Genomic DNA, 22,508 nt, shown 5'->3' on the forward strand with positions numbered 1-22,508 from the left:
GGGGTTAGTAAAAAGTAAATGGGAGCATTGCTGACAGTGGTAAAAGTCAAATGTAAATTAGTATTAAAGCCTAAATCAAGGGAGAGCCATGGACAGGCTAATGATTAGGTGCCTCTTTAAACAGATATTCTTTAAATATTCGTTCAGTTTTTTTAAATGGAAATGAAATTGGCCCCAGAATGTAACAAGGTCAATTTATATTTTACCAATTATGTTAAAAGTTTTATTTAGAAATCCGGATTTTTGTACCACTTAAAAGTTGGTCCTGAGGATGATAGAAGAGGGATGGGACTCTAGGTGTTGCTCCAGGAATTGAAAGAAGATGAACTCTGTAGCTTCAGCATGATGGGGGCTCAACCGTCCTGACGTCTAGCTAAACTTGTACAGTTGTATGGCTTCGTCTTTGTTACCCAGAAGCATAAAAAGCCAAGTTCATGTATTTGGTAGCTATGTGAAGGTGATCAGGCCATGATATATACTGTTAGGGATTCATTTTGCTCCTCCGGCGTGGTAAACCTGCTGTCTTTTGTATGAAAAAGAATTGAATGAAACCAAAATGATAATATTATCATCTGACATTGTGCTCAATTTATGTTGAGGAAATAGGACAATTATACTTAAAAAGTGAGGTTTGTAAAGGGTCTTAGGTGGAAAAAAGGACCTTGTAATGGAAGTAAATAATGGAAATAATAAAGCCTTATTTCTGCACTTCACTCAAAGTGGTGAAACCCAATATACCAATAGACTATGATGTTAAATATGTATATTGTAATACTGAGAGTAGCCACTAAGAGAACTGTACAAGTGATATACTCAGAAATACTACATAAATCAAAATAGTTTTTTTTTTTTAAAGTCCAAGTAACCCACAAGAAGGCAAGGGGCCAGCAGAGGAGTGATAGGTTGGAGGTGGGGAGGTAGTCAGAGAAATGATAAGTTGAGAATAAACAGAAAACAGGTAACAAAATGTCAGGCTTAAATCCTAAAATACCAAGACTTATTCTAAATGTAAAATTGATCTCAATACACCAATTAAAAGACAGAAATTGGCAGAGTGGATAAAATACCTAAGTCAAATGTATGCTGTCCATCGAAACTTCCTTCAAACATGACATTGGTAGATGGAACCTAAAAGGATAGAAAAGTTATACCTTGCAAACACTGATCAGGAAAAAAAAAAGTAGTGTGTGTGTGTATATATACGTGTGTGTATATATACACATATACACACATATATACATATATATATATCAGATCAAGTAGACTTCAGAGAAAAGAAAATTACTAGAGACAAGAAGGACATTACATAATGATAAATGGATCAATCCACAAGAAGACATATTAATCCCAAATGTGTGCACCAAACAACAGTGCTTCAAAATACATGAAGCAAAAACTGATAGAGGTGAAAGAAGAAATAGACAAATCCATAATTTTAACTATAACATATAAGCTATAGTTATACCCAACACTCAGCAATTGATAGAACTATTAGACAAAAAATAAGCAAAGATATAGATGAATTAAACAACAGGATCTAACAGACATTTATAGAATGTTCCACCCAGCGACAGCAGAACATATATTATTTTTAAGAGCCTATATAGCATTCACCAAAATAGGCTATTGTGAGTCATAAAGCAAACCTCAACAAAAGTTTTTAATGAAATAATGCAGAATGTATTACTTGACTATGCTGGAATTAAACTAGAAATCAATAATAGACAACAGCAAAATCTCCAAAAACTTGGAAATTAACAAACTTCTACGTGATCAGTGGGTCAGAGAGGAAGTGTCAACAGAAAAGAAATATATACAATTGATAATAAAAATACAACATTTCCTATTAGGAGAATGACAAGAAGCCACAAACTGGGAGAAAAAAATTCACAAAACATATATCTGTTAAAGGACTTGGGTCCAAAATATACAAATAACTCTTAAAACTTACAACAAGAAAACAACCCAATCATACTGGATTAGGATGGACTCCAAATCCAATGATTGGTGACTGATGTGGTTTGGATTTGTGTCCCTGCCCAAATCACATGTCAAATTGTAATCCCCAGTGTTGGAGGAGGGGCCTGGTGGGAGGTGATTGGATCAAGGAGGGATTCCTCCCTTTGCTATTCTCATGATAATGAGTTCTCATGAGTCATGGTTGTTTGAACATGTGTAGCATCTCCCCCTTCTCTGTCTTCCTCATGCTCCAGCTGTGTGGGACGTACCTGCTTTCCCTTCACCTTCCACCATGATTTTAAGTTTCCTGAGACCCCCTCAGCCATGTTTCCTGTACAGCCTATGGAATTGTGAGTCAATTAAACCTCTTTTCTTCATAAATTAGTTTCAGGTATTCCTTTGTAGCAGTGTGATATCAGCCTAATAAAGATGACCTTATAAGGAAAAAGAGACATTGAGAAACAGACATAGACCCAGACCCAAATTTAGTGAAATCTGAATGAACTCTGTGGTTTGTACCAATGTCATTTTCCTGGTTTTAGTATCATACAATAGTTACAGTAGATGTTACAATTGGGAGAAGCATCCCTGTACATTTATTTTACAACTGCCTGTGAGCCTATACTTAATTGAAACTAGATGTTTTTAAAAAGAATTAAAGGTAATGTAATGGCATGTAATGCAAAAAATGGGCACATGAAATATCCAGAGCATTCAACCAGATGGCAGCTAAAAATGTGGACCATCTGCCTTCATGGAACTTTGTACTTCGGACATCTTTTCATCAGCAAGACCATGCCATTTAAATGTTTTCCCAGAAGTGGTGCTGAGCTATGTTCAGTGGCCACATGGCTCTCTAGAATCAGGAACAATGAATTAGGATGGACAACCAGGAGTAAAGATGCTCTTCAGGAAATCATCTTAGGACTGGGTAACTGCCCTACACCCCTAGGATTCAGTCAACCTTGGAAATCACTGGAATCCTTAATATAATCTACAAACAATCCAGCATTCTCTGTTTTGTCTGAAGATATATTTCAGAGTTTGCTTTAAGAAAAACAAAAGCAATGTATTAAAACGCTTTTTGAATATATGTATATTTGCTGGATCACTAGTTCTTGCAGCCATATTACTGAAATTAAAGGGCTATGGCATAATACGAATTACTATAATTCTAAACCCACTAACAGTTTATAGCTTATCCATTTCTTATACTATCCCTGTGAGGAATAATTATATCAAGCTTTGTTTACACCAAACAGGGAAAAAATAGATATATTTATTCATATCTTCTCCATTGGATTAGCCAAGTCTACTAGGGAGCAAAAATACTAAATTCACATGCCTCCTTTTTTATGGTAGTAATTGAAAAGTTATGGATATGATCCCATTTTCTGAAATGTTTAAAAATGACTGTATAAAATAATCTTAGTTATTTTCAGAACTTAAGTCATTATATGTATTGTTTAGTTTATAGGGAGTTATGTTACTTTTCCAGATTAATAGGCTACCATCGATAATGAAGAACAAGTAAATCCTGCCTTGTGAAATGCTGTCATTTTAAAATTTGCCTAAGGGAAGATTCATTATTGAAAGATTCCTTGCTTTATATGTAAATTGCTTTAAATGGCAAACTCCCCTAGCATTTAAAAATAGTCCATATATAAAAATTCTCTCAATCCGTAAGCATATCAGTTGTGTAAAATGAGATATATATGGTCTGATACCTCAATTTATGGAACTTTCTCTTGAAGTGCAGTCATTACTCACATCAGTGCTTTAAATGCCATTTTAGCAAACTAAAAGAAATTAGTGTACATTTTGAGTAGTGAAAGTGACTTAGGAAGAGGAAAGAACAGGGTCCAATGAGTTTGAAATGGTGTTTACAGCTGGATATTGTTCATAACTTTTGGAACTGTCTTGCTTCCCCTGTTCATCAAGGTGCTGAGCAGCAACATTAAAATCAACCCAAGAAGTATACTGAGTAGGTATATGGGAGAATGGCATATTGTTAACTTCTTGATAAAATGTCTCAGTATGTAAATACTTGTGAATTATTGTTAGTTTGTATTACTGTACTTACACCATTTGATTGCCCCTGCATCAAACTGCACACTCATATTTACTTCAAATGGAGGGACTAACTCTTATATCCCCCACAGCATTTAGTAGGCACATAATAGATGCTTATAGTTGATGGACACAAAGCATATTCAACTATTAAAAGAATAGAACTTTTATTGCTTCTTCAGTTTCCAGTGTCTCAAAGTTACTCTTTGCTTTTGACCACAAAGTCTACCCCTCCTTATGGTGGTTTCCTCAGGTGTCTGTGTCCTCCCTCCATTGCATTTTCTCCTCCCACGTCTACTCAGTAACTGGAGCCTTCCTCCTTTTGCTGACCCTTGACTACAAGGCATTTCCATCTTTTGGCTTCCTAATATGTCATGCCTTCTGTTATTGCCACCACAGCCTTCCATTCCCCAGCTCTCATTTCCATCCTAGGACAGCCTTTTTGTCCCATCCCTAGGATGAATAAGCATAATTTATATGCCTTTTTCTCCATTTGTTGGTATGGATAATTAAGTGACCTTCAACTTTCATTCAAGGTTAACCGTAGCACTGAAAGCCAAAAGGATAAGAGGAGAGTGAGCAAATCAAGTCCAGAGAGGTGTATTTCCAGTGTGGACCAGTGACTTAGTATGAATATCCAGGAGTGAGGCTTCCAAGAGAGCATATATGTGTGCACTGGTGAGGGGAGGAAGGGTTAGGGGTGGGAATTGTAGTAGAGGCTTCCACAGGCCAAAGAAAACATTCCCAGAGGGTCTCTATTCTAAAGAAAAATTTTCTTTTCTCTGATTTTTTAAAATGTAGATGTCTTCATTATATATTTGGACCTGTTTTTAAAACAGCTTAGTTTTAGATTTATTCTTCAAGATAACTTGTACCTATAGACATCGCCAACGACTTACAAAAATTAGAGAGACCAGTTGACTCTCAGTAAAACTTCTCACCTGGTCCACGAGCATCGTCGTCTCTTTATTTGGATTCCATAAGCCAAATGTTATCTTAAAATTGGCAAATATAGTTACATCTCTGTTGAACATATTTTTCTCCAGAAAATGTTTGGAGTACAAAAACGACATCTAGAGGTGACTGTCAATATATCTTTTCTTTGCACATACTACGTATTTGTTGTCGTGTTTTAGAAATATTTTAGGAGAAGTTTGGGTAACAGAACTAGCAGTGGCATTTATTGAATTCTTCCTCACAATAACTGAAGGGATATACTCCTTTTGCAGATATAACCCTTTCAATCCAACTAATATTTATTGAGTTCACTAAATGCTGGCACCAATGATACCAAGATCAATCAGATGTAGCTCTTATTACTGAATGGCGTACATGGAGGAGATAAACACAGTAACGTCCACTCTGTGTGGTGGGTGCTGTTGGAGATCAATTAAGTGGTGAGGTTATAGGAGAGGAATTATTCACCCATCTGCAGGGGGCTTGGGGACGAAACTGTCAGTAAAGCACTCCTGGAGGAGGTGTACCAGGGGAGGTGTTACAGACAGAAAATAGCTGAAGTAAAAACATGGAATAGAGCAATAGTATATTGTGGTCTGAGAAGTACGTATAATTCAACATTTCAGGAGGGTAAAGTGGGCGGTAGATAATGATGAGAAATAAGACTGCAGGCATAGTCAGAGGCCTATTGACCCACACTAAGGAATTTGGAGTTGGAGGCACCAGGGGTAAATATCTTGTTTCAAAAAGTGATTACATGAGGATTTTTACCCAGTTGTTTGTCTCCAAAGCCATGATTTTTACATTAAACCATATTTACTTCATAGACGTTCTTCAAATTAACCATTTACCAAAGATGTAAGTAAGTTATAAGAAGAAAAACAATACGAATTTGGAAAATACTTAAAAGCATTATTTGGAAAAAGCCAGTGTAGTATCTCTATTTTCAATTTGAACTTTGAGTCCAATCATTAGACATTTTCTACTCCCATATTTTATACCATACAATGCACTCGCTTTTGTTAACTATCATTAATAGTGAAATGACAAACCTACCAGCATCTAATACTGGGGTTATACTGGTGGGTACCCTACAACAGGCATTTTGTTCTTTGGGTATCCAGCCACAACCTTCAGTAGCTGACTGACAAAGATGTGAATCTGAAGCCACACTACCTCAAGGGCACCTCTACCAAGACACATCTGCTGGGCCTAATGAAAACAGAGTTTTTTCTCAGCCCTAGCATTGGAGAGTGACATACCCTCAATGGATGTCAGGGGAGACCCAGTTGCTAAGGATGACTCTCCTGCCCCTAACCCATTAGCATGTCCCAAAAAGAAACAGGAGACCACTTTGCCTTGTATAACAGTCATGCTGCCTCGGAAAAGCTGGCAAGTCCCCTCTTAATGACCCCATGCTCTTTCCTAATGTGAACGATGTTCATGCTTTTTCATCAAATCTTTTAAATAGAAAGGGTGCAGAGAAAGTCAACTATAATCACTTGGTGCAGAGCAGAGTGAAGGGAGAGAGAGCATTTCATATTCAAGAAGAAATTGTCCAAGCGGTAAATGTCACTGTGGCGAGTCCTGTGATTGGAGATAGTAGAGAAGCACTGGACAGCTGAGGAAACTCCAGAAGGAAAAAAAAAAAAAAAAGGAAAACCTAAGAACAACATAAAAGAGCCTAAAATTTACACAGAATCAGAAAAAGACTTCTGAACAAAATAGCACTGATGGTGCTGGGAAACTTAATTAGTGCATACCCCTTACAGCAGGAGGTAGGTAGAGGAACTGTTATTTTAATGAAAGATCATTTGGAAAAAAAAAAAAACATTTTGTCTTTCTCTTTAAAATTTTAACTGAATTCCCCAATTCTTAACAGAACAGGGAATATAAATTTTTCACTAAGAACAAGTGTGTTTTCTTAAAATTCCATGTTATGATCTGTCACAGGTGAGTGGGTGGCAAGTAGAGTATTGTGGTTAACTCCTGGGATGGAGAAGGGGTAGAGGAATCGATATTATTAGGAGAGGGATACAGAGGAGGCTTCAGTAATTTGCAGTTTGAATACTGCAAACTTAAGTAGTAGGAACTAATGTTTCTTGAGTTATTCCTTATACCTTTATAAATGCCTAAATACTACAAACATTTCATAAACTTTTAAAAGCGAATTGGAGGTTCAGGCAATATTTAGGGAAACGAGAAGGAGCAAAAAAGAGATCAGAGGGGCAGAGGATGAGAGGAAGAGGAGAAGGGAGAGAGAGAAAAAGAGAAGGAATGGTTTTGAACCTAGTGAGCTTTTGGAAGGGTTAGGTTAAAGGTCACATCTAACTAATTGATGTGACACAATTAGTTAGATGTATGAATGAACCTAAACCAGCTCTAAACTACTCCCCTTTGGGGACAGAAGCAGATGCCTTTGCCAAATTCAAAATGAAATCCTATATCTCTGAAGACCCCTTTCTTGTGTTACTGTGTAATTTACATGTAAGTTGTCTGCATAGTTAATCGCCCTCTGTAGCATCTGGTATTTATCATCAAAAAGCAGCTTGTTGAGAGGTTCTGGAGAAGCTCTTCATGTATCCTGGGTTTTAAACCTTCTTCTACAAGTCTGTTTCTTTAAAAGTTAAAGGTCTTGCTGAGCACAGGGAGGATGTGGTAGTAAGTAGTAGGGAGGGTCATTCATAACTTGGGATGCTGCTAATGTGGCCTCCATGATTCAGGGCCAGAGAGGTGAAGATAAAGGGAACTAAGCATTACAGCTAAAAGGGGTCTGAAAATCTCCTAGTCAGATTCCTCAGTTTCCACATGTGACAGTAGCTTTCGCAGGGAACCCCAGCCACCATGACTGAGCTGAAACTGGAAGCCAGGTTTTTAAAGTGTCATTCATGGTTGATTTAGGGTTTTGGTTTTCTCCCACAAAATGGAGAAAATGGAAAAATTCTAGATTATCCATGTTAGAGGGATGATGAATTTGTGTAGATGATATTGTTCAGATTCTGTGAGTGGGACCAGCACCACATTGGACTGGCCTAGGGAAGTCAGGATTCTGCCTTCCAGGTAGGCGCTCCCACATGTTGGTGACCTGGAACATCTCTCTGTGTTCATTCTGGAGATGCAGATCTGGATCCCGTAGACTCAGACTTTTGCAGGACGCTAGGGTGGCCCCTTGTTGCTTCTCATCTGCTACAGTCTTCCTGCCACTGTGGCCTACGGGTTTGATTTAGAAATTCAGAAGACTAGAGGTGAACAGATAGATAAAAGTTTAGAGAAGTGTTTCTCCACTAGAGCAAAGCCACAACTTTTCATGTTATTTAGCTCTTATTATTCTAAATTTTAAATTGTTTTTTATTCTTTCACTTACCATGTGTAACTTTCACTTTTCACTTACACATGGTAAGTGAAAGAATAAAAAACAATTTATTTATTTTTTATTTTTATTTTATTTTTTGAGACAGAGTCATGCTCTCTCACCCAGGGTGGAGTGCAGTGGCATGACCATGGCTCGCTACAACCTCTGCCTCCTGGGTTCAGGTGATTCTCCTGCCTCAGCCTCCTGAGTAGCTGGGATTACAGGCGCCTACCACCACACCCAGCTAATTTTTGTATTTTTAGTAGAGAGGGGGTTTCACCATGTTGCCCAGGCTGGTCTCAAACTCCTGACCTCAGGTAATCCACCCGCCTCGGCCTCCCAAAGTCCTGGGATTATAGGCATGAGCCACCGCGCCCAGCAAAAAAAAAAAAGAAAAAGAAAAAGAAAAAAAATTTTAAATTTAGAATAATAATAAGAGCTCAGAAAATGACAGTAATTAAACAACGTTCACATGGAAAAGTTGCCCTTGATGTATCTTGGGATAGGGTGGGTTTTCCTTATTGTTTTTCTTAGCTCCTTTTGTTAATATTTATTTTAGTGCCTTAATGCTACTAAACAGAAAATTCAGAAAACATTGTAGATGTCTTCCTTTTTACTCTGATATTCTCCAGCTTTTCATGCATTTGCAGAAAGAAATAGATTATTAATTTCTCAAGGTTTAGCAGCTTGTTATTTCCATGTGTAATACAAATAAGCATAATTAAAGGTTAATTAGCAAATTTGCAGTTATCTGAATTAAGTATACTTCAAATTTAATTTACAAGACCTGACAAGTTTGTGAATAAGTTAATTCATTTCTAATGTATTTTAATATACCCAAACCACAAAGCATCTTATAACTTTGTAAAAAGAGTGTACACAGAGGAATGAGCACTAGATGTGAATTCTCGGGAACTGGGGTCCAGGCTCTGCTGTATATTGGCCTGAGCAGTTCTCTTAACTTCCCTGAGTCTTGGTATCCTGTTTTGTATAAAGGGGGACCTGATCCCTCTTCTGCCTGGCTGGCAGAGCACCATGAGACTCTGGAGAAATGACATATGTTAGAGATATTTATAACCTGGAACACAGGGCACAGTATGTTTTGTTTGTGACATTGTTTGTTTTTGTTTGAGATGGAGTCTCACTCTGTCGCCCAGGCTGGAGTGCAGTGGCATGATCTCGGCTCACTGCAACCTCCACCTCTCAGGTTCAAGCAATTCTCCTACCTTAGCCTCCCAAGTAGCTGGGACTACAGGTGTGCACCATCACGCCCAGCTAATTTTTATGTTTCTAGTAGAGATGGGGTTTCACCATGTTGGCCAGGATGGTCTCAATTTCTTGACCTCTGATCTACTTGCCTCAGCCTCCCAAAGTGCTGGCATTACAGGCCTGAGCCACCGCGCCCAGCCTCTGGCATTGTTTTTAGAATAAAGCATGTATTATAGTTTTCTTGAAAAGTAAAGATTTCCAGAAAAGGAATTGGGAAACTCTTTTACCCTCATACTTATAAAATATGGAGGTTTCCTTCCTCCAGGTTGGTCAGCTTCTCTCTTGATATGGTTTGGCCTTGTGTCCCCACCCAAATCTCATTGGATTGTACTCTCACAATGTGGGAGGGACCCGGTGGGAGATAATTGAATCATGGGGGGGGGTGAATAAGTCTCACAAGATCTGATCGTTTTATCAGGGGTTTCCGCTTTTGTGTCTTCTTCATTGTCTCTTTGCCTGCTGCCATCCATGTAAGAGGAGACTTGCTCCTTTTTGCCTTCTGCCATGATTGTGAGGCTTCCCCAGCCACGTGGGACTATAAGTCCAATTAAACCTCTTTCTTTTGTAAATTGCCCATCAGCAGTGTGAAAATGGACTAATACACCTCTGCTCTAGTTTTTTTTTTGGAACTAGGCCTCTTCCCTTTTATCGTCTTGCCATTCACTGTCAGATTGGACATTTCCCCACACTGGACCTCAGCATCACCCTGCTGGCAGTCCCACAGGAGTTAAAATATCTGAAGAGGGAATGGCCCAAAAAGGAGTCTTACTGCCATTGCAAGAGGTGGTTTAGAATAAAGGGGGCACTACTGTCCACCATGTGTGTCCTGTCTGCAGGACGTAGCTACTACTCAGATCCTGGTTCTCACTCAAGTTCTACCTCAAGGCTCGAGTTCTGTCAAGTGATGCACTTCTTGGGGTCCGTCTGCCTCAGGGATGGAAACTGTGAATAAAACTGAAGCCCAGAGAATCATTGAGAGACTAGTTATAAGCCAGTGGCAGAACCTCAACCAAAATGCCGGGCTTGTGACTCCTAGCCCTGGGCTCATGCACATACCACACAGTGCTCTGAAATATCATTGAGGCGTTATTGTCACTTTTCTTCTAGTGATGTGGATGGCATGTCAATGTCTATTATTCAGATTATTCTCAAATAGTAATTAGTTGGTTTTTAGAGTAAATGAAGCAGTAGATGCTCCCACAAGAAAAGAGAATGAAAGACACCAATTTGTGTATTTGGGGTAAGATCTTACAACAAACTGAGCCCAGGTCTGGAATAAATGTAGACAACTTCTAGCAGAGCATAAAAGCATTAAAAAGTTTATTAACACATCATATCAGTGTCAATGAAAATCAAATTGGTATAATTTTCAAAGAAGAAACTAATGATATTTTAAGGCTATGTTCATAGTAATATTGTCTTTCTGAAAGATACTTTATGTACTATATTAACATAGAAAAATAGTAAGCAGTTTCCAGGTACAATCAGTGGTTTAAATTAAAATATAAATGTGGGTCTACCAGTGAGAAACTAAGGCAGATGTCTCCATCTAAGACAGAGTTGCCAGATAAAATATAAGATGCTCACTTAAATTTGAATTTCATATGAATAAAAGGTAATTTTTTATTATAAGTAAAAATTTCAAACTTAACTGGATGTCCCACATTTTTTTATTTTTATTTTTTATTTATTTTTATTTTTTTGGAGACAGAGTCTCACTCTGTCACCCAAGCTGGAGTGCAGTGGTACAATCTCGGCTCGCTGGCTTCCCACATTTTTATTTAAGTATGGCAACTATAAAGGATAAAATTTGCTTCCAAACACTGCCTCTGAATAATATCCAGAGTACATATGATGGCCAATTAATTTGGAAAATACATCAATACAATTTCAAATCTCACGGAGGCAAGGTTTCTCAACATTGGCACTATTTATTTTGGGCCAGTTAATTCTTTGTTGTGAGGGGCTCTTGTACATTGTTTGATGCTTAACAGCACCCCTGGCCTCTACCAACAGATGCCAGTAGTAGTATACCCTAGTTGTGACAACCAAAAATGTCTGGATATTACCAGATGTCTGGTGGGGAGGGGGTCACAAAATCATCCCTGAGTGAGGACCCCTGTTCTGAGGGCAGAAGCTTATTTATAAGTGCAGTATATGTATTAATATCTTAGTAGAAAACTAGCTTGTCCTGATCTTGAAGAAAGAAGAGGAAAGCCATATTTTATGTAGTCTTTATTTTAAAGTATCTTGGGAGAAGCACCAATGGAAATGGTTGAGGAACTGGAGAACTGGTAGACATGGGATTGTTTTGCAGTCTGAGGCTCTATGACAGAAGCTTCTGTTTGCTCCAGCAGCTTTGAGAGAAAAAGGCAGTAGAAAGTACTCATGACGCGGCTCAGTTTCCCAATATAGACTTCATCCAAGGCTTTGAAAGAACAGTTAGTACAGAGTCTGCTGATTTCTGGAAAAGGAGTGTTTTATTTGGATAGCAATGACTGAAATTCCAACCTAGACCACCTAGCTGAATAATTACATGTGTGTGTCCAAAACACCAATTGCCAAGAGATGAATTGAGAATCAGAATAGGAAAACTGTTTACTGTTTGATTTTTCAGAAAATAATTCGACAGGGAATTTTGCTAAAGTGTTGTTCCTTCTATTTTACCCGGGAAAACATAGTTTGCTGTCTAAACCAAGAAACTATTAAGGGGAAGTTTTTAAGGAATTAACCTTTAGAGTCTTTGTGGCTCTAATTACTGCACTTCGGTTGTATAGTGAGAGTCACTAAGCATTCCTTCCTCCAAGGAATTTTCAGCATAATCCTATTTTCCACTCAAATTCTTTGTGATTGCCAGATTGGAGTGAAAAATCAAATCTACTTCCAATGAAGAAAAACTAAAAAAAAAAAAAAACAGTGATTCAAACAAGTTTCCAAAGAGAATACATGAAATTCTTATTCTGCCTTTATTAATTAACATCTACAATTTTGTATTTTTGTCAGGACAATGCAAAAAAAATTCTTTTGAGTCATTCTAACTAAATGTAGGGGCCAAGTGTCCTAGCTATATTGCATTTTTTAAAAAGTTATGTTAAAACAGCCAGGCTTGGTGGCTCAAGCCTGTAATCCCAACACTTTGGGAGGAGGAAGCAAGAGGATTGCTTGAAGCCAGGAGTTCAAGACCAGTCCAGACATCATAGTGAGACCCTGTCTCTACCCGCATCCTACTCCCCCCAAAAAATTAGCTGAATGTTCCTGTAGTCCCAGCTACTCAAGAGGCCGAAGCAGGAGGATTACTTGAGCCCAGAAGTTGAAGACTGCAATGAACCATGATTGTACTGACAAAGCAACTCAGTTCTGGTCTACAGTTCATTCTTTGGATAAACATAATACACAACACCTAGAGATACAGCAAAAACCCGCTACCCTTAAGACAAAGTCCAGAATCCTTACTGTGGTCTACAAGGTCCTAAATTATCTGATTGGAACAGACTACATTTTCCCCAACTCCTAGGGTGTATGCTAAGCTGCTCTAAGTTAGAGATCAAAAAAATAGAGTGACTCAAATGAGATCAAAGTTGATAATTCTGTCACCTATCAGGGTAGAAGTATGCAGTGGTCAGTGGTCCAGAGTTTGCGGGAAGTTTGATCCATGAGGCCATCTAAGTAAGGTACTTTGACCCAAGGACTTTCTATCTTGTTGCTCCCCACCCTTTAAGACATTCTCCTCATCCACATGGTCAAAGCTCACTCACCATTACGCTCACTCTGTCCCAACCTGTAGAAAGGAAGGCAGAGAGGCCAGCAAATAGCTTTCTTTTAAATTTGTGTTGCTGGATAGGTCCCCCAGGAAACAGACTCTGAGATGGAGGTTAGTGTACAGGAAGTTCATTATGGTGTGCTCCGTGAATTATCACCCACTGGAGGAAATGAAGGAAGCAGAGCTGGGAGATAGAAAAGTTAGGCTGCAGTACAGTCCTGGCAAGGTCTCAACCCAACTGATACGGAGCATTGAAGCTGAGCTGGTCCTTCAGAGCTGGGATGAGACCAGATATTGGCTGCAAGTCGCTCCAGGAAAGGGATATGACCTTGAATGAGATGGCTCTTCTTAGCGGAGGCAATTCTCAAAGGGGGCTGTCAGCCAGTAGCCTTCCAGTTGGACAGATGGCAGCACAGCAGAGCATCTGGGACAGGATGTGACCTGCAAATAGCATTGATATGGTTTGGCTGTGTCCCCACCCAAATCTCATCTTGAATTCCCATGTGTTGTGGGAGAGATCCAGTGGGAGGTAATTGAATCATGGGGGAAGGTCTTTCCCATGCTGTTCTTGTGATAGTGAATAAGTCTCATGAGACCTGATGGTTTCAAAAGGGGGAGTTTCCCTGCACAATTTCTCTCTTTGCCTTCTGCCATCCATGTAAGACATGACTTGCTTCTCCTTGCCTTCTGCCAAGATTGTGAGGCCTCCCCAGCCACGTGGAACTGCAAGTCCATTAAGTGTCTTTCTTTTGTAAATTACCCAGTTTCAGGTATGTCTTTATCAGCAGCATGAGAACAGACTAATACAAGGATAAACCACTTCCATTCACCCCTCATTATCTAGAATATCTAGAACAGCCACCATAGTTGCCACGGAGTCTGGGAAATACAGTTTCTAGTTAGGAGGCCCTAGGCCTAGCTAGCACTAAAAGGAAGAAGGGAGAAGGGATACTGGGGAGCAATCACAAGAAGGAAGGAAAATCATTGTTTGAATTTGTTCAGCTTATTGACTGTTTTAGATAAAAAAACCACTTCATTGAGGAAAGCAACCCACCAAACACAGAAGCAGAAAGAGAGATAAAAACGGGATAAGAACAACTGAGAAACTGCTCATCCAGTAATATATTTTAAATAGTGAGGACTACACCAAACTTAGGTAGGCTTCAGAATGAGCCAGGGACAACTCTCCACAGCTCTGCAGGAAGGGGCTTCTAAGGACACACTTACAACCTGCACCTGAAACCCCAAGTCGCAAGGACAATTGATATTTAGATGCTTTTTTTCCTAAGACCTGCTACATATCAGAAAAAGTCACTTAAGGTAAAATATAAAATATACTGAGAAACGATTCTGTTTCTTCAAAATAAAAATAAAAAGAAAAGAAACCCAAACAGTAATTGTATTGACCCAAGATAGCACTATTAAAATGTATCACTTTCTGTTAGTGTTGATTGGATTTTAACATAACAATGTTCTGTTTAAAAGAAGGAGATCAAAGTATGCTTATTACCTGAATGACAGAATAGTCTGAGGACCAAACCCCTATGGCATGCAATTTACCTATATATAACAAACCTTCATGTGTACCCCTGAACCTAAAATAAAAGTTAATAAATAAATAAAATTTAAAAATAAAAATGAAGGAGACCAAGAAATACTTAAGGGCCCACGCCCCGTCTTTCTGAACAAAATAGCCAGACCAGCCTCTGCCACTGATTGAACCAGGGATTGGAAACTAACATAAAGCAACCACCACCTGTAGGATAAGCATAAGATTATCAGTAGCCTATGAGGAAACCTAGTAATAAAACTCTGACTGGTAGTGACACTGTATGAGGTAGTGTGGGCATCTAACCAACTAATATGATCCTCCTCTTGTGGACAGGGAGAGGGGTATGTGGTGTGTACAACAGGAAAAACACGTTAAAACTCTAGAAACCTAAACAGAGGGAGTAGGAGGGACCATAAAATGTCTGACTTCTCAAATGGTTGATGAGCTCCTAGAGGTGTCCTTGGTCTCTTCCCCAGAGGCACATTTCAACTACAGGTTGAAGCTGAGAAGCTTATCAAGACTCAGGGCTTCTCACTTTCCCCTCACAGGACCCCTCCAAGGCTGTGATTTCCTGGGCTCCCTTTGCCTTGGTTTCCTGGCCATCAGTGTCCATTACTTGAGACAATCTGAGTGTCCCCACAACAAACACCGGAAATACGCCTAATGAGAAAGCCTCATCCCATCTACAAAGTATGCTGGAACTAAGATCCAGATTCACAACCCAGGAAATTTCACTCTACTTAAGTAGTGGCATTCTATCTTCAGATTAAAGTGTGTTTGAAAATCTCTACCCCAACTGACTGGGGCTGTCACACAAGGTCCCACTGGGCCCTGTCTTGGGACTCTCCTGTGCAGCACTTGACCCTGCTAGACATCCTCTCTCCTCTCCCCTGTGCCCTCATCCCCATCATCTCCCAGAAACCCAGTGCTGGAACACATGAGATTTCTCAGCTGCATACTGGCAGGGCCAAGGGATCCTTAAAGCAAGGCAAGTTTCTGCCCCGCTCCCCCATCAAAAGTGTGTAATTTCTTTTTCTTTTTTTTTTTTGAGACAGAGTCTCACTCTGTCACCCAGGCTGGAGTGTAATGGTACAATCTTGGCTCGCTGCAACCTCTGCCTCCTTGGTTCAAGCAATTCTCCTGTCTCGACCTCCCAAGTAGCTGGGAGTACAGGTGCCCACCACTACACCTGGCTAACTTTTGTATTTTTAGTAGAAACAGGGTTTCACCATGTTGGTCAGGATGGTCTCAAACTGCCAACCTCAGGTGATCCGCCTGCCTTGGCCTCCCAAAGTGCTGGGGATTACAAGCATGAGCCACCATGCCTGGCCAAAAGTGTGTAATTTCTTAAACCCAAAGGGGTCTAGCCGGGATTCTGCATTCTCATACTTTAAGAATAAAGTGGTATCTCCATGAAGGGCCCCACTTTGAGCCCTATTTATGTTTGCCTCTGGGATTTAGCTATAGCTGGGCATGTGTGATAGTGGGCAGGTGGCAGCCTGCCCAGGGTATATTTGCACCCTGTCCGTGTAGCATGGGGTTGAGAAAGCAGGCTCCAGTATTCCACAGGTCTGGGTTTAAACTCCAGCTCTACCATTTATTAGCTTTGTGGCCCTAGAAGAGTCTGTATATCCCCTCTAAGCCTTCATTTCCTCATTTGTAAAATAGAGACATAATAATAGTTTCACAAGGCTGTTGTGAGAATTAAATGATGTATAATTCGTTCTTGGCATAGGGCCTAGAACGTAGTAAGCACTGATAAATGACAGTTCTAATAGTAGATACCCCATAAGTAAGCCTCCTTGAAGGAAGTTTACCCTAAGGTAAGAAGAAGGTCAACTTGATCCAGTAACAAAACCCCAGAAGGAGAGATTCCAAATGTAGCTTGGAGCCTAGCTCTTGGCTATGTCTCCTTGCCCAGCTTCCCTGAAATTCATCACTGAGTCCCATGTAGAGGTGGGATTGTAAGTAAATTGTGAAAAGAACTGTTTCAGTAAAAACTCCTTAAGGCTTCGGGGTACAGCACAGTGTTGTCTTGATACCACCACCACTTCCTACAATACATATGTCCCACCTAACCAGGAAAGAGACAACGTCTCAAACTTGGCTTCAAATGCTGCCCAGCTTTGGAATCTCACAGTGTCCAAAGCATCAGAGGTGGTACTCAGTGGATGTAACAGTGGCCTTCCACAGATATGACCATGGTCTGCAGGTGATGTGCCAATGGTATCTAGTAGACACAGCTCTGGTTCCCAAAAGAGGTACTGATGATTCCGGCAGTCATGACAATGGTCCCTCAAATATGTGGTGGGATCTCTGGAACAAGCAGAATGGTGTTCTGTGGATACAGCAGGACCCTTGGAAGCATCAACATTCTGAGACTGATTGAGATGTTAGGGAGTTCAAATATCTCTTAGGCCCAGTAAGAGTGGTACTTGAGCCCAAGGATGTGGTGTTAGCCAGTACTTGGGGGAAGAGAGGGAGAAAGTGTCTGATATCATGGAATAGCTGCTGATATTTATTTATGACCATGCATGGATTATAGCCCAAGGTACAGACATTTGGGGTATGAAGAATGTGAAGAAGAGACTTTGAATTGGACAAGAGTGAGGAAAATAGCCAAGGAACTATAGAGTTTACTTCTCTTATCTGGGGTCACCATAAGCATAAAACTAAGAGCTTCATTTACAGCCGTGTATTTCAATAAGGAAGTGGAAAGAGCACCGAACCAGCGGTCTGGAGAACCAGGTGTTAATCCAAGTCTGTCAGTTGATCTCTTCGAACCTTATTATGTATAGAAAGGAGGAAAAAGAGTAGCACTCAATAACTGACGTCTTTTCTTTGATAATTTTATTTCATCACTACCAGATTCAGATAAAGCCAAGGTCTCGCTAACACTCCTTGCCAGTTGAAATGTGGTGACTCTCAAAAACTTGGAAATGTCACCATTCTGGTAAGAAATCTTTTAATGGAAACTTTACATCTTCTAAAATAATTAACATTCAGTACTCAACCTTAGAACATTTTCCAAATTTAGATGAGAAGAGATGAAGTAATATAAAAAGGTATAACCCTATCATGCTTTTCCTTTTGGCATTGAAATAAATATCCAATTAGGGGATGGGGAAAGTTTTGATTTCTTTAGTACTGAGTTGGTGGCAGCAAGAGCTAAGTAGGGGCTGAGCATCTCAGGTGTGGACTTCCCCTAGATGATGCAGCTATCAGGTTCAGCCAAGGTGAGTATGCCCTTGTGGGGCTTGCATGGCCTGGTCACAGTGGGAGACCCTCTATAAAGGCCTACAAGTACTTAGGGAGGTAAGGGGACACCCCCTCAAGGGCTGAAGCCTGTATCACCTTTGAGGGGAGTGAGATCACCAGTATCCCTGTGAGCTGTATAATAGGAGGGATAAGTCCATGTTCTGGTGCCCACCCCTATGCCTTTTGGAACATTTCCCCCTCTGATAAGAAACCTCCTGATAATAGTGTGTTTCACTGGAACACCATCATCCTCATCATTAGTAAAATGATTGCTGGTTGTCACCATTCACGGAGAAGGTCCCTGGGGAAGGTCGGCTGTTGCAGGGAAGACTGGCATGCTGGCTCCCAAGGCAAATGTTCCTTTCCGTGATGAAGGCACCAGGGACCAGGGTCAGGCCTTCAGTCTCAGAGATGCAGAAACTCTTGTTAGTGCCTGAAAGAAGCTGAAGAATAATAAGCAGACTGCCAGTGTTGTCATTAAAAGGCAAGATATCTTTTACGAGGTGAGCATTAGCATCAGTTTGGCAAGTACGTTCTTAGACAAACTGCAAGGAAGCCAATTTAACAGAAAGTTGCTTGACAAGCAACAAGAGTGATGTTTAATGGGGTCAGCCTATAATTACATGATGTGTCCGTTTCCACCATGTGCTTCTGTTTGCCTCTTGTACCAAAAGGGCTGTCTTTGGGGCCAGGAAGACCCTTCCCTGGACAGTATTCATGAGTCCACTGCCAGACTTTACCTCACTGACTCTTCCTCTGTCACACATTTCCAAACCTCAATGACTCACCGATTCCCTTTCTGATTGTCATGGTCTTGCCTTAAACGTGTTGATGTCTTTAATCAAGACAGATTGAAGTGAAGTTTCTTTTCTCTGGAAGATGGGACTGCCTACTGTTTTGACTCATTATATGTGCTCAGCTGGCGAAAGGCTGTGTCCTTTCATAGCCTAATTCTTGGGTCACCCCATTGTTGCCTTCCTCCCATATAACACCTACGCTGTAGTGTTGAAATGTCATCATGTTTTATTTCATTTCATTTTTATTTTCTGTGTTCTTTTTCTGTGTTCCACTGATTTTTTTGAGTGGGATTGGTCTGCAAAATGGCATTATTTTTAGCACAAAATGAATCCAGTGAGACAAAATCTTGTAACAAATTCAACTGTTTTATTGTATGAAAGCAGGGCAGGTTCTTTACTGATGACAATTTCTGTTTGAGAGACCAAACTGAGTTCTTGATAAATGATGAACGAATAATATACACATATTATTGTGTTTAGAATTATAGTACTGCTAGCCCTAAAAATTGATCAGTGAAGTATTGGCAATGTGAGGTGATAGGTTTTTGTTTTTTCTTTTCATAATAGATTTTGCCTGTCCTGTTAGTGATTTGCACTGCCTGCAGCTACCCAAAACCTCAAGCATAGACAAACTGCTTAAAATTCCAACCTTGGATGAACTGATTCAAAACAGATAGATTAACCCATACACACTCCCTGTGCTGACACTAATGAAGAAACAACAGAGCAAAAGAGTTTCCGCTTCCCAGATGTCAATCTTCTATTTGCTTTAATCATTTTATATTTATTTATTGATCCATTCAATTATGTTGGTTTATTCCTACTTAATTTGTTCCAAAGCCTTTAAGACAGATGATAAAACACAAGATAAAAACCAGGATTAAGAAAAATAAAAATAAATGTTAGATGATAAAGATGGAAGGAGGAGTTAGAATTAGAAAGATGTATAGAATGCTAGTTCCTACATAATTATTAAAATGGAATGTTCAAGCTGGGCTTCCTGGTGGCAAAAGCATAAATGAAATTATAATAGGTACAAAATAATACCATAAAGAAAACCTCCCCAAATAAAGAAAGCTTTTTCTTGGCACTCGAATCTATATAAGAAAATCTCAATAATATGGATGACACAATACCACAATATAATCTAACAACATGCAACCCAACAAAACGTGTTTTTTTAAGGAATTTTGTTCTTTGTTCAATTTCTTTCATCTACTGATTTTTAAATAATACATCCTCTGTCTATTCATTTGAGGTTAACCTAGATATTTTAATATTTAATAAAATCTAATTTAAATCTTTTTACCTGCTTCTGAAAACTACAAGGGGATTATAAGACTGTATCGAATTGCTTCCCATGCCACTTTATTGTGTTGTTTTAGTTGAGTGTTTTAGTTCTATTTTGCTTTTTAATTCTACAAATTAAACCCTATTATTATTATCATCACCATTATTTTATATGGCCAGTGTTTCAGTGTATTGATTTATAAATGTCTTTGCTCACCATTTCTTCTTGCATTTCAGACTTTCAATTTGGATTCATTTTCTGTGAGCCTCAACTATAGCCTTCAAAATTTTCTTTTGTGAGGATCTATACTCAGTTTTGTTTGTCTTCAATGTCTTTTATTTTACTCTTATTCTTAAGTGATCTTTCTGCTAATTGTGGGATTTGGGATTGATCTTTTTTTTTCTTTGACACATTGAAAATAATATTCTGGCTTCCATTAATGCTGTTAGAAACACTGCTATACCTCTAATTTTTATTCCTTTGAGGTGATTTGTTTTCTATCTTTGGCTACTTTTAAGATAGATCCTCTCTTTGACCTTGTTGTTCTGAACTTCCACTATAATGTGCCAAGGAATTATTTTATTTATATTTATCTGCTTGTGGTTTGGCTTAGCATCTTTCCACAATTCTGGAAAACTCTCAGCCATTTTTCCTCGGAATATTGTCTCTTTTCCATTCTTTCTACTATGTTTTTCCAGAGCTCCAGTTAGGTATATGGACTTTTTCAAAAACTCTGTCTTCCTTTTCTCTTATTATATTTTGAAATCTCATTTCTCTATACTATATTTTATATGATTTCTTTAGATTTATCTTATACTTCACTGGTTATCTCTTTGTGTCCAGTCTGCTGTTTAATTCATACATTGGTTTTAATTTAAATTATATTTTCCACTTACAGAAGCTCCAGTTCAAATATACTTTTTTTTTCTTGAGGCAGAGTTTTGCTCTTTGGGTCACCCAGCTGGAGTGCAGTGGCATGATCTCAGCTCACTGCAACCTCTGCCTCCTGGGTTTAATTGATTCTCCTGCCTCAGCCTTCCTAGTAGCTAGGATTAGAGGCATCTGCCACCACACCCGGCTAATTTTTGTATTTTTAGTAGAGATGGGGTTTCACCACGTTGGCCAGGCTGGTCTCGAACTCCTGACTTTAGGTGATCTGCCCACCTTGGCCTTCCAAAGTGCTAGGATTACAGGTGTGAGCCGCTGTGCCCAGCCCAAATATACTTAGTTTTTAAACTTTTTTTATTTCTTGTCATTATTTTCAGATGTCTGTTTTATTTCTTAAAGCATATTAAATATATTTACTGTATGGTTTACTTCTCACATTTCTAATATCTGCAAGTCTCTGAAAGTGTGATGTTGTTGTCTGCTGTTTCCTCTGGTTCTTACTTAGTGTGCATTTTGCCTAGTATACTTCGTCTTTGTTTGTTGGGAGGGGAGTTTGTATTCTTTAGAATGTTATCTGCGGGATTTTTTGAGAACTGGTTAAAGTTGGGGTCCTTCAGAAAGGATTTTCTTTTACTTCAGTTGCCTGGGAGCACTACCAGTTCTTTCTTTGATTTTTTTTTTTTTTTTTTTTTTTCTGGTCATGCTTTCCACTTCCACTGCATTTCTCACTGGCTCAACTATAGTAGCATGAATTTGGAACTACAAAGCCACAAGAAGCAACATCAACTGTGAGGTATTATTGACAAAAATATTTAACTTGAATCTAATCATGAGAAATAATTGATCAAATCAAGACTATAGGACAGAATCTAGGACATTCTATAGAGGCTGGATTCTTTAAAAAAGGCATACACACACAGACAAACACACACACACATACACTTTAATTTATAAGATAACTTAGAAATTAAAAGAAACTACAGAGACAACAGTCCAATGCAAGGCATGCCCTTCATTGACTTCTGGATTTTTTAAAGTCATAAAAGATATTTGGGAGTCACAGGAAAATTAGAATGCAAACTGTATATTAAATGGCATTATGGAATTATCATTACTTTTCTAAAGTGAGATAAGGATATTGTAATTATACAAGAGATGTCCTTCATCTAGGAGATGGCTGCTGAAGTATTGAAGGGCAAAGTATTGACAAACAAAAAACCCGGTCCAAAATGGCAGCGGCAATGGATGTGGATACCCCAAGCAGTACCAACAGCAGTGCTTTGAAGTAAAAAAGTGAAATACAGTAGCTAGCCCTCTGGGCCTGGGATGTTGTGGTTAATAACTGTGCCATCTGC

Source organism: Colobus angolensis, unplaced genomic scaffold (assembly GCF_000951035.1).
Source record: "Colobus angolensis palliatus isolate OR3802 unplaced genomic scaffold, Cang.pa_1.0 Scaffold134, whole genome shotgun sequence".
NCBI lineage: Eukaryota > Metazoa > Chordata > Mammalia > Primates > Cercopithecidae > Colobus > Colobus angolensis.